This window comes from Capricornis sumatraensis, chromosome 2, assembly GCF_032405125.1.
Source record: "Capricornis sumatraensis isolate serow.1 chromosome 2, serow.2, whole genome shotgun sequence".
Lineage (NCBI taxonomy): Eukaryota > Metazoa > Chordata > Mammalia > Artiodactyla > Bovidae > Capricornis > Capricornis sumatraensis.
The window spans coordinates 204,043,004-204,055,615 of NC_091070.1; the positions used below are offsets into that span (position 1 = coordinate 204,043,004).

Below are 12,612 nucleotides of genomic sequence, written 5' to 3' on the forward strand. Positions count from 1 at the left end.
ACTATATTTCTCATCTTTTCTAATATAGTCATTAGTCATTTATCACAAATTTCTCCTTTGGAATTGCTTTAGCAACATCCAACAAATCTTGATACGCAGTGGTTTTCATTTTCGTTACAGTCAAAATACATTCTATACTTCTGATTAAATTCAGGCATCCATGGACCCAGTATATATGGAAGAACTAAGTGGAGAGAGGCATTTTAGGGTAACAGGGAAGCACTAGCACTCTGAGCCTGAGTCACCACTTACCGACCAATTGTTTAAGCAGAACTTCTAAGCCTCAGTCTCTGTCTTTGTGAAATTGTGAATAAAGACAGTGTTCATTTCAACAACTAAAAAAAGAAAAATGTTCTAATTTCCTTTTAATTTCCTCTTTTAATTAAATGTATTATCTAGTTTCCAAATATTTGAACTTTTTTGAGATAACTTTCTATTAGTTTCTTTTTTCCCTTTAGCTCACGTTTCATAGAAACTACAAAAGATTAAAAGTGATACCCTACTACTTATACACCCTACTACGGTACACATCAGTTGGCCTGCCCCATAACGCAGCTCAGGTCATTCCCTCCAGAGGAAGAGAGGCTTGCCTCCCCAGCTCCTGCAGGAAAGGCCTGTCCTGTCCCACACCACATCTAGGATGAGTGTAAGGTCTTGGTTTTAAGCATGGCAGTAGGACAAAGGAGGCTTTATTCTCAAGGTCCTCTACTGCAGCCTGGCCCTAAAATGGCCCAGGGCCACTTGGAGAAATATTCTTTGCTCTTCTGAACATCAGACTTGATGGTATTACTGCCAGGCTTCCAGCCAGCTGGGCACACTATCCCATATGTGTCAATAAACTGAAAGGCCTGAACTAGTCTCAATGTCTCATCCACAGAGTGGCCAACAGGAAGGTCGTTGGTGGTGATCTTTCAAAGGATACCTTTATCATCAATAGTAAGAAGGGTCTGAATGAGATGCCTTCATCAGCCTTTAAGATCCCATAGTCCTGAGCAATGGTGCCCTTGGAGATATCAAGGGAATGTTCACGGGCCCCAGTCCTCCTTGTTTCTTGGGTGCATTAATCCACGCTGGGTGACAAGAAGTGAAAATCCACAGAAACATCCATCACTTGGCAGTTGAGTCTCTTTTTTAAAATTTATTTATTTTAGGCTGCACTGGGTCTTCATTGCTTCTCGACGGCTTTTGCTAGTTGCAGCGAGAAGGGGCTGTTTTCTGCTGTGGTCCCCAGGCCTCTCGTTACAGAGGCTTCTCTTGTTGAGGAGCACAGGCTCTGGGGTGCACAGGCTTCAGTAGCTGTGGCATGTGAGCTCAGTAGTTGTAGCACATAGACTTCATTTCCCCACAGCACATGGAATCTTCCCGGACCAGGGATCGAACCCGTGTCCCCTTCTTTGGCAGGCAGATTCTTAACCACTGCACCACCAAGAAAGACCGGCAATTGAGTTTTTTCAATTCTTCTGCCCTATCACTGAAAGCAATGATCTCCATGGGGTGCACAAAGGTGAAGTCAAGAGGGTAAAAGAAGACACAGCATATTTTTCTCTGTAGTCAGATAGGCTGATATCTTTGAACTGACCATCTGGCACAACAACTATTGCTTTGAACTGAGGGGCACGGTGCCCAATTTCGGCACTTCCTGAAGACATATTGCTATCAGCAGTTCTCAGGCGGGAACCACAGAGATCAGTCAGGAAGAAGACTGATGCTGCTAAGTCGCTTCAGTCGTGTCCGACTCTGTGCGACCCCATAGATGGCAGCCCACCGGACTCCCCCGTCCCTGGGATTCTCCAGGCAAGAACACTGGAGTGGGTTGCCATTTCCTTCTCCAGTGCATGAAAGTGAAAAGTGAAAGTGAAGTCGCTCAGTCGTGTCCAACTCTTAGTAACCCCATGGTCTGCAGCCCACCAGGCTCCTCCGTCCATGGGATTTTCCAGGCAAGAGTACTGGAGTGGGGTGCCATTGCCTTCTCCCAGGAAGAAGACACACCTCTCTTATTGATTTCTAGTTTAATCCTGTTGGGGCCAGAAACATACTTCGTGTGGCTTCAACCCTTTGAAATGTATTTACTTATTTTATGGGCTAGCATATGGTCTATTTTGGTAAACATTTCATGTGTATTTTGCTGTCATCGGGTAGAATGTGACTCACATAGCACAAGACTTGAGCATTTTGATTGAAGGTGTGAATTTTATTCCTCATAATCTCACGTGAGAAGAGCAGAGAGTAAGCTACTTGACAACATCTCCAAACATCTAAGGTTATATAAAACCAAGGGATAAAAGAGGGGCTTATGTCCCTAGCGAATTGAGGACTAGAGCCAGATGCTTGCTTTCAGTCTTGGCTTGGGCTCTCTATCTGTGTGACTGTAACTTGGAGCAAGTCACTTAAACTCTTAGGCCCTGATTTTTCATCTTTAAATTGGGAGATTCACTTACATTTGCTGAGTACACTGTCGATTGGGAAGTAACAAGAGGTAAGGAAATGTATTTGGCTTTTGATCCAGTAAGAAATATTCTGGAAATCTACTCTAAGGAAAGAATCTGAAATACAGAAGTTTACATGATATCAGTAGTATTTGTATAATAGTGAAAAACAGGACCATCTATAAGTACATCAATAAGGAAATGACTAAGTTAATTACAGTTCATCAAGCCTATGCTTCAAATGTAAACTAATGATGTGTTAAAAGCAAAAAAAGGAAGGCCTATAAAATATGAGTAGTCATTAATCATTAAGGTGGTTGGAAATATGGGCAATTTTTTCTCATCTCTATTTCTCAACTTTTTAATAAAGTATAATATATTGATGAACAAATGTGTAACATGAAACTAAATTTAGCAAAAATAAAATGCATTTAATTAAAGAATTTTGACTAGTTGAAGTTTTAAGTTCCTTTCCCCAGCTCCATTATGCTATAATCTCGCTTCCTAAAAGGAAAAACAACATAGCAAGAGTGTCTAACTTTCAGTTCTCCATTCAGTTCAGTTCAGTTCAGTCGCTCAGTCATGTCTGACTTTGCGACCCCAGTTCTCCTTTAGAAATATCCTAATTTGGAAATATGATACTTCAGATTACAAAATTACTGAGTTAAGAGGGGCATTATTCAAATTCTATTTTTGAGAGAGCCGTCAGTGGGCAGAGCAATGGTAAAGGAAAACCATGTTATTCAGTGGAAGTTTCCAAGCCAGATGGGAAGAAAAAAATCAAAGAAAGGGACTGGAAAGTAAAAGATGGTAGAGGGGAGACAAGGTAGAAGAAAAAGACTGAAAAAATAAAAGGGTGAACAGATGGTGAGGAAGAATTTGCCATCATCAGCTGTCTAGATGTTACCTTTGCTGTAAGTCACCAAGTCCCCAAATTGCTATATGTAAAAGAGTATTGTTTTCATTGCTATACATGTGATTTTAATTTTTTCTTGTATCCATCCTACTTTAAGGAACTAAAAGTCCTCTCTTCTTACTATCTCCCCTAGTTTTTTAAAAAAAAATGTTATTGGCGTATAGCTCATTTATAATGTTGTGCCATTTTCAGGTATACAGCAGTGAGTCAGATGTACATATACATATGTCCACTCTTTTTAAGATTCTTTTCCCCTGTAGGCCATTATAGAATATTGAGTAGAGTTCCCTATGTTATACAATAGGTCCTTATTAGTTGTCTATTTTATATACTGTAGTGTGTATATTGGAGAAGGCAATGGCACCCCACTCCAGTACTCTTGCCTGGAAAATCCCATGGACAGAGGAGCCTGGTAGGCTGCAGTCCATGGAGTTGCGAAGAGTCAGACACGACTGAGCGACTTCACTTTCTCTTTTCACCTTCATATATTGGAGAAGGAAATGGCAACCCACTCCAGTGTTCTTGCCTGGAGAATCCCAGGGACGGGGGAGCCTGGTGGGCTGCCGTCTATGGGGCTGCACAGAGTCAGACACGACTGAAGCGACTTAGCAGCAGCAGTGTGTATATGGGCTTCCTGATGGCTCAGACAGTCAAGAATCTACCTGCAATGCCGGAGACCCAGGTTTGTTCCCTGGGTTGGGAAGATCTCCTGGAGAAGGAAATGGTAACCTACTCCAGTGTCCTTGCCTAGAGAATCCCATGGACAGAGGAGCCTGGCGGGCTATAGTCCATGAGGTCACAAAGAGTCGGCCACGACGGGAGTGAATGAGCGCACACGCACGGTGTGTATGTATCAATTCCAGTCTACCTCTCCCCCATCCTTACTCTCTGGTACCTGTACGTTTGTTTCCTACATCTGTGACTCTATTCCTATTTTGTAAATAGATTTATTTGTGCCCCCCATAAGCAATATCATGTGATATTTGCCTTTCTCTGTCTGACTTACTTCACTCAGCATGACAATCTCCAGGTCCATCCACGTTGCTGCAAATGGCATTGTTTCATTCTTTTTAATGACCGAGTAATAGTCCAGTGTGCATGTGTGCAACTTTACCCATTTCTTTGTTGATGGATATTTAAGTTGCTTCCATATCCTGGCTACACTAAACACTGCTGCAGTGAACACTGGGGTGTATGCATCTTTTTGAATTATGGTTTTCTTCATGTATATGCTCAGGACTGGGATTGCTGGGTCATATGGCAGTTCTATTTTTAGTTTTTTAAGGAAACTCCTTACTGTTCTCCAGGCGGCTTTATCAATTTACCTTCCCGCCAGCAGTGTAGGAGGGTTCCTTTCCCTCCACATCCTTTCCAGCATGTATTGTTTGTACAAAAAATTTTGGATAATGGCCATTCTGACCAGTGTGAGGTGATACCTCATTGTAGTTTTGATTTGCATTTCTCTGACAATTACTGATGTTGAACATCTTTTCATGTGCTTTTTGACCATCTATAGTTCCCTTGCCTTTGGCCTCAAATTCACTCCGGCTCTGGGAACCCTTCACACTGCCTTCTGGAAATGGGTGGTCCCTGCCCTGCCAGGCACCCGTGGTCAGCCAGCTCTTCTCACCTCTAGCATAGCCCCATGATATTTCAGCTGTTTTACATTTTTTTATCAAATAAAATTTATTACTTTTTGTATCCTAGTTATTTTAGAAAATCTGGATATTACAAGGAAAAAAAAAAAAACTACCAAAACATGTGAAACTACCTGTAATTCCTTTACCTGAAGATAATATAGTTCTTCAAATATTTTTTCTGTGTAGGTGTATAACTTTTAAAGTAGGACTATAACCTCTGGAGGAGGGAATGGCAACCCATTCCAGTATTCTTGCCTGGAGAATTCCATAGACAGAGGAACCTGGTGGGCTGCAGTTCACGGGATTGTAAAGAGTCAGACACGACTGAGCAACTAAGCCCAGCACATACTGTATGTGTTCTTTTCATACCCAGCATTTTTACCAAGAACCACATTATGTAGTTTTTCCATGCCATCAAATATTCTTTTAATAATTTCAGTATTCCGTCATGAATGTGCAAGAGTTTTAAAAATAATATAATAATTTAAAATAATTTTAAAAATAATATTATAGAATATTCAGGTTTTCCCCAGTGCATTTCTATTATAAGCTTTGCTACAACTAACTGTGGATTAAAGCTCGGGTTATAAGGCTTAGTCCTAGTCTTAGTATGGTCTCTAACTAAGTGACTTTGTAACTTTAAGGAAATCACAAACTCTTAGGCCTTGATTTTCCCATCTTTAAAATGATGAGACTTTTAATTTGCACTGCCAAATTGCCCTCCATAGAGGTCATATCAATTTACCAAAGTGTACGGAATTGTTTTTCCACAATCTTGCCATTACTGGGTTTTATTTTTTTATTCTTTGTCATTTTAATAAGTAAGAAAATGGCATCTTATTAAAAATAATGATGTGTCATTTTAATTTGTACTTCTTTGATTACTCCTTTGTCATTTGAATTTTGTCAGCTACCTGTCTTTACACTTTGTCCATTTTTCTATTTGGACATTTGTGTCTTAAATGGTTTCTTTAAGCAACATAATTCTTCACAGAATAACAATTTTTTTTTTCTATTACACATTTTGGAAATATTTTCCCCCACAGGAAATCATTCACCCTTAAGTTTGAAACAGTTTAATTTCAAAAACTTCTAAATCAGAAAAAAATATGCAGCCAAAGCTCCCCTGACAAGTCAAAGCAGCTTAAGAAGAGCCTGCATATATACAGATGTTCAGTCTGAAAGCACACAGCCAGGACCTGACTAAGAGTAAGGGCTAAGCAAGTGTTAGCTGTCATACTTAACACCGATGACAGTAATACCTAAAGGAGAGTCTTTTGACAAAACCCGTTGGGTCCCCTTGTCACTTGCCCCCTTTTGTGTTCCTCATTTCCCCATTTTATCCTCTAAAATGTTCTTGTGAATATGGAGAAAGGAGAGAGTTTCTCCAACGAACCTGAGGATCCCGAGAAAGTCACAGAACTGAAAAGAATGAAGAGAGGGGAGAGGGAGGAGGACTCACCACCTTTGGCATTGGCCCTTTGTCCCTCACTGGCTGCACTGGAGTCTCTAAGCTGGAAACACCCTCCGCCCGTTCAGGGAGACCAGGCATCAGGCAGAGCAGCAGGAAGGACTCCGGAGATGGGTCTGGGAAAGGTTTGTCTTTTATTCCAAGGCCTGAGGCTCTCAGCCAGAGCTCCCTCAGCCACACAGACTCTCTTCCAGCTGTGCCTAAGCACCAACAAGCCACGCCCTGCCTGTCTGCCCCTGATAAAGGAACAGAGCAAAGAGAAGGTTCCTAAAAGCAGGGAAGCCTCCCAGTGCCGCCAGGTGCCAGGTAAGGAACAGGACCTCTGCCCCTCAGCTCCTTCTCCCATTCAAGCTAATGGCATGCTGATTGCTTTGATACGTTTTGCTCCTATCACACCCATGCTGAAAAGCTTGCTCCTCTTTACTTTCCAATTCAGAGTTAAATTCAAGACTGGTTGCAGACACCCAATTAGCCACCTTCTTTAACTCGCTACTTTTATCTCCAACTGCACTCTGACATGTGCTTTCTGACAACCCTGCTGACTGTCCCCCAATGTGTGATAAACCCTTTCCCGCCTATCTTGCTCCCAGAATATCCATAATTATATGTTCATAATATACATAATTGCATTCTTACCCATGCATTATATACTGTTATGTATTTTTGAACTTTACAAAGATGGAGCACATTGTACATGAGTTCCTGTGATTTCCTTTTTTCACTGCACATTAGTTTCTGAGTCTAGCAGCACCTATGGTTGCTCACACCATGTCCCCTCAGCCCACTCAATTTCAGGGTAGCTGAGTGAGACTTGCAGGCAAGCTGCCAGCATTCCACCTCACAGGCCATAGCAGTTCATTGCCTACCGAACTGGGAGTCTTTTCAAACTTGAGAAAGCTGTTCAGCCTGTGAGTAGCTTAGAAGTTCAGGAAAGTTAATGCCCCAGGGGGTCAAGGGGGCTTGGGCTATCAGGGATGGAAGTCAGTGGAAAATGGTCCAGCCCCACATCTCCAGAGGAACAGTTCTAAGCTGTATTCTGCACGATTCCTCAGGGAGTTCCCAGCAGGAATAAGGAAGATCCCCGCCATCATCAGTAACTCAGTAATGCACATTTCATCGGTTTGTCTTCCTTTTCTTCTCACTCACCATTTCTGATTCCTGGGATCACCACCTAAATACACTCTTGCACTGAAGAATTTATCTTGCACTCTGATTTTGTGGAGTACAAATTAAGAGAGTGAAATCGATCCCTACTGATTGATAGAGCTTTACTATATTCATCCAACACTGTGGTGTGTGTGTGGGGTGGGGGGGGGGGTGTGGTCAGTCATGTCTGATTCTTTGCAACCCCATGGACTGTAACCTGCCAGGCTCTTCTGTTCATGGAATTTTACAGGCAAGAATACTGGACTAGGTTGCCGTTTCTTTCTCCAGGAGATCTTCCCAACCTAGGAACTGACCCCAAGTCTCTTGCGTCTCCTGCATGGCAGGAGGATTCCTTAGCCACTACGTCACCTGGGAAGCCCCAGTGGGTGGTAGATCATTGTATTTAATATGAGTATACCAAGAGTCTGCCCATTTCCTCATTGATAACAGTGAGGGTTATTTCTGGGCTTTTGCTTTTACAAATAGCGCTGTTATGAACATTCTTGACCTGTGTTACCCAGTTTATATTTGCAACAGTTTCTCTGGGACAGCAGTTCTCAATGTGGATCCATTAATTCTGAGAGTCCCTGAGATCCTTTCAGGGGCCCCCTGTGCAATCATGTTCACTGAGCCATCATTTGTCTTTTTCAAAGTGTTGACATTTCCCCTGAACCAGCAAAAGCAATGATGGGTAAAACTGACAGCATCTTAGTATAATCAAGGAAGTGGCACCAAACTGTAGTAGAAGTTGCTGATTTTAATGAAGCTCAACCATTGAGCACATATCTTTTAAATATTCAGTGTGTCAAAATGGAAGTAGACCTAAGCAGTTCTGCTATGTATCAAGATACAATGACTTTCTCCAGGAAAAGCACATAAATGATGACTTGTGAGCTGAACTAGCTCTTTACTCATGAACTTCATTCCTACCAAAAAGTATAACCAACAGACAAAGTATGATTATTCAGACTTGGGGAGTCGGCAGTTGTTTTCTCTAAAAGGAACAAAGGGCACTTTGTCACTTCAAGGAAAACAACTGACAGTATTTGTTGCCAAAGAGATTTGATATTTTGGTTTGGAAAACTTTTATCTGCTACTGTGAGCTTAATGGTTTCCCACTAAAAGAAGATTTTCCCGATGAGATTGCTAGTGACTTTAATGAATATGAAATGTGTCAACATTTGAAAGATCTGCACAATTCAGTGAAGCAGTAAATTCAAATTGACTGATACATGCGTTGACAACCATGCACGAGTAAAATAAAATTCAAGATAAGCTAGTGTATTTTACTGTAACAGTATGAAAAGTTCATTGGTATATCATATATTTGAAAGTTGCTAAAAGAGTAGATCAAACCAGATAATCCTAAAGGAAATGAACCCTGGATATTCACTGGAAGGATTGATACTGAAGCTGCAGCTCCAATACTTTGGCCAGTTGATGCGAAGAGCCAACTCACTGGAAAAGACTCTGATGTTGGGAAAGGTTGAGGGTAGGAGGAGAAGGGGGCGATAGAGAATGAGATGGTTGGATGGCATCACTGACTCAATGAACATGAGTTTGAGCAAATTCAGAGAGATAGTGAAGGTCAGGGAAGCCCGAATGTCACATTCCTTGGAGTCTCAAAGAGTCAGACATGACTTAGTGATTGAACAACAAAAGAGTAGATCTTAAACACTCTCACCACGAAAGAGAAATGGTAATCTCACGTGATGTGCTGGTGGTGGTAGCTACATTTATGACGGTAATCAGATTGCAATCTGTAAGTGTGTCAAATCAACCTATTGTACACCTCAAACTTATACAATATTATAAACTTATACAATTATATCTCAATAAAAACAGGTGAGGAAAGATAGGAAAAGTTCACTGGTATCGTTTTAGATTCTATGTGGCAATAACTTTTAAGACAAGTGGCAACTTGTCAAGTTTCTTCTAGCATCAAAGAAAAAAAAATCCACAATTATAAGAGGTGATTGAAACGTTCCTTTTCCAGAGAACCCTCCTATACTGTTGGTGGGAATGTAAACTGGTGTAGCCACTATGAAAAACAGCCTGGAGTTTCCTTAAAAAGGTGAAAAATAAAGTTGCCATATGATCCAGCAATCCCACTCCTGGGCACATATCCAGAGAAAACTGTAATTCAAAAAGATATATGCACCTCAGTGTTCAAAGCAGCACTATTTACAACAGCCAAGACATAGAAGCAACCTAAATGTCCATCAACAGATGAATGGATAAAGTAGATGAACACACACACACACTCAATGGAATACTACTCACCCGTTAAAATGAATGACATGATGCCGCTTGCAGCAACAAGGATGGACCTATAGATGATCATACCAGATGAAGTGAGTCAGAAAGGGAAAGACAAATGCCATGTGTTGCTACTTATACGTGGAATCGGAAATGTGACACAAATGAGCTTATTTACAAAACACAAACAGAATCACAGACAGGGAGAACAAAGTTATGGTTAACGAAGGGAAAAGGGGGTAAGAAAGGAATAAATAAGGAGTTTGGAATTAGCAGATACAAAACACTATAATAAAATAGATAAACAACAAGGACTTACTATATAGCACAGGGGCCTAGAGTCAATATGCTGTAATAAATCATAGTGGAAAAAATATAGAAGAATAATAAATACATATTTCTATATATAACTGAATCATTCTGCTATATACTAGAAACTAATACAACCCTGGAAATCAACTACTTCAATTAAAAAAATTTTTTTTTAAGAAAAAGAAAAATATCCACATATAAGTGGACCTGGGCAATTCAAGCCATCGCCGTTCAAGGGTCAATTGCACGTGAACTTCCTGATTGAAAGCAGTAGCTTGTATGAGGATACAGCTGACTTCTACTAAGCCAGACACATAAAAAGATTTACAGAAACAGAAAACAAGTCCATCTTTCTCACTAACTTTTTGTTTCAGAAAATAATTGTTTTCATAAAATATGTCGTGCATGTTAACATGTAATGTGTTTATTATTTTTGTTTTCAAATGAAGCAATAATTGTAATTTAAGTATCTCCATTTTAATTTCTAATATGGTAAGTTTCAAAAAATATATCCCACAGAAACTGAAGCTCTTGGGAGTTCTCAGCAATTTTTAACACACACACACAACTACACCCTTCATGCCATCACTATACCTATCAAAACTGACAATCATTTCATTTCAGTCATTCAGTCCTATCCAACTCTTTGTGACCCCATGAATCGCAGCACACCAGGCCTCCCTGTCCATCACCAACTCCTGGAGTTCGCTCAGACTCACGTCCATTGAATCAGTGATGCCATCCAGCCATCTCATCCTCTGTCATCCCCTTCTCCTCCTGCCCCCAATCCCTTCCAGCATCACAGTCTTTTCCAATGAGTCTTCGCATGAGGTGGCCAGAATACTGGAGTTTCAGCTTTAGCATCATTCCTTCCAAAGAACACCCAGGGCTGATCTCCTTTAGAATGGACTGGTTGGATCTCCTTGCAGTCCAAGGGACTCTCAAGAGTCTTCTCCAACACCACAGTTCAAAAGCATCAATTCTTTGGCACTCAGCTTTCTTCACAGTCCAACTCTCACATCCATATATGACCACTGGAAAAACCATAGCCTTAACTAGATGGACCTTTGTTGGCAAAGTAATGTCTCTGCTTTTCAATATGCTATCTAGGTTGGTCATAATTTTCCTTCCAAGGAGTAAGCGTCTTTTAATTTCATGGCTGCAGTCACCATCTGCAGTAATTTTGGAGCCCCCAAAAATAAAGTCTGACACTGTTTCCACTGTTTTCCCATCTATTTGCCATGAAGTGATGGGACCAGATGCCATGATCTTCGTTGTCTGAATGTTGAGCTTTAAGCCAACTTTTTCACTCTCCTCTTTCACTTTCATCAAGAGGCTTTTTAGTTCCTCTTCACTTTCTGTCATAAGGGTGGTGTCATCTGCATATCTGAGGTCATTGATATTTCTCCCGGCAATCTTGATTCCAGCTTGTGCTTCTTCCAGCCCAGGGCTTTTCATGATGTACTCCGCATATAAGCTGGTTTTAGAAAAGGCAGAGGAACCAGAGATCAAATTGCCAACATCCACTGAATCATCTAAAAAGCAAGAGAGTTCCAGAAAAACATCTATTTCTGCTTCGTTGACTATGCCAAAGCCTTTGACTGTGTGGATCACAATAAACTGTGGAAAATTTTGAAAGAGATGGGAATACCAGACCACCTACCTGCCTCTTGAGAAATCTGTATGCAGGTCAGGAAGCAACAGTTAGAACTGGACATGGAACAAAAGACTGGTTCCAAATAGGAAAAGGAGTCCGTCAAGGCTGTATATTGTCACCCTGCTTATTTAACTTATATGCAGAGTACATCATGAGAAACACTGGGCTGGAAGAAGCACAAGCAATCCCTTAATATTATTTGGTGTCCAGTCTATGTTCATATGCTTTCAATAATGTCAAACATGTCTTTTTATAACAGGTTGTTCAAACTTGGATCCAAACAAGGAACACACATTGTATTTTGTGGTTAAATTTCTTAAGTGTCTTTATTCCATAATGATTCCTCTGCCCTACACACTTGATTGTTGGTAAATTGTCTTATACAAAGGGCCACATTGTGGATTTGGCCAATTACATTCCTGTGGTAACATTTAATGTATTTCTCTATTTCTCAGATTTCCTGAACTGGAAAGCTGGAAGTTTGATTACATTCAGGTTCACTTCTGAGCTGTGTGACCTGGGTGAGAGTCGTAACCTACTGTAGGTTCCCTACTAGTAAATTTCTTTTTCTGGCCTCACCACCCAGCATATGGGATCTTAGTTTCCCAGCCAGGGATGGCACCCGTGCCCCCAGCAGCGAAGGCTCAGAGCTCTAACCACTGGACTGCCAGGGAATTCTCCTTACTAGTAAAATCTTTTACATTTCTTTGTAATTTTTTCAGGAAAATCAACTTTTAAAAATTTTACCACACCCTCATACACCAGAACAGTAAATAAACCAAACA

At 40.8% G+C, this 12,612-nt stretch overlaps 1 pseudogene; it reads right to left on the minus strand.

Annotated features, from left to right (window-relative positions):
* Window positions 1–695: 695 nt before the first annotated feature.
* Window positions 696–1,649, minus strand: LOC138070572 (peroxiredoxin-1 pseudogene; annotated as a pseudogene).
* Between the last annotated feature and the right edge of the window lie 10,963 nt (window positions 1,650–12,612).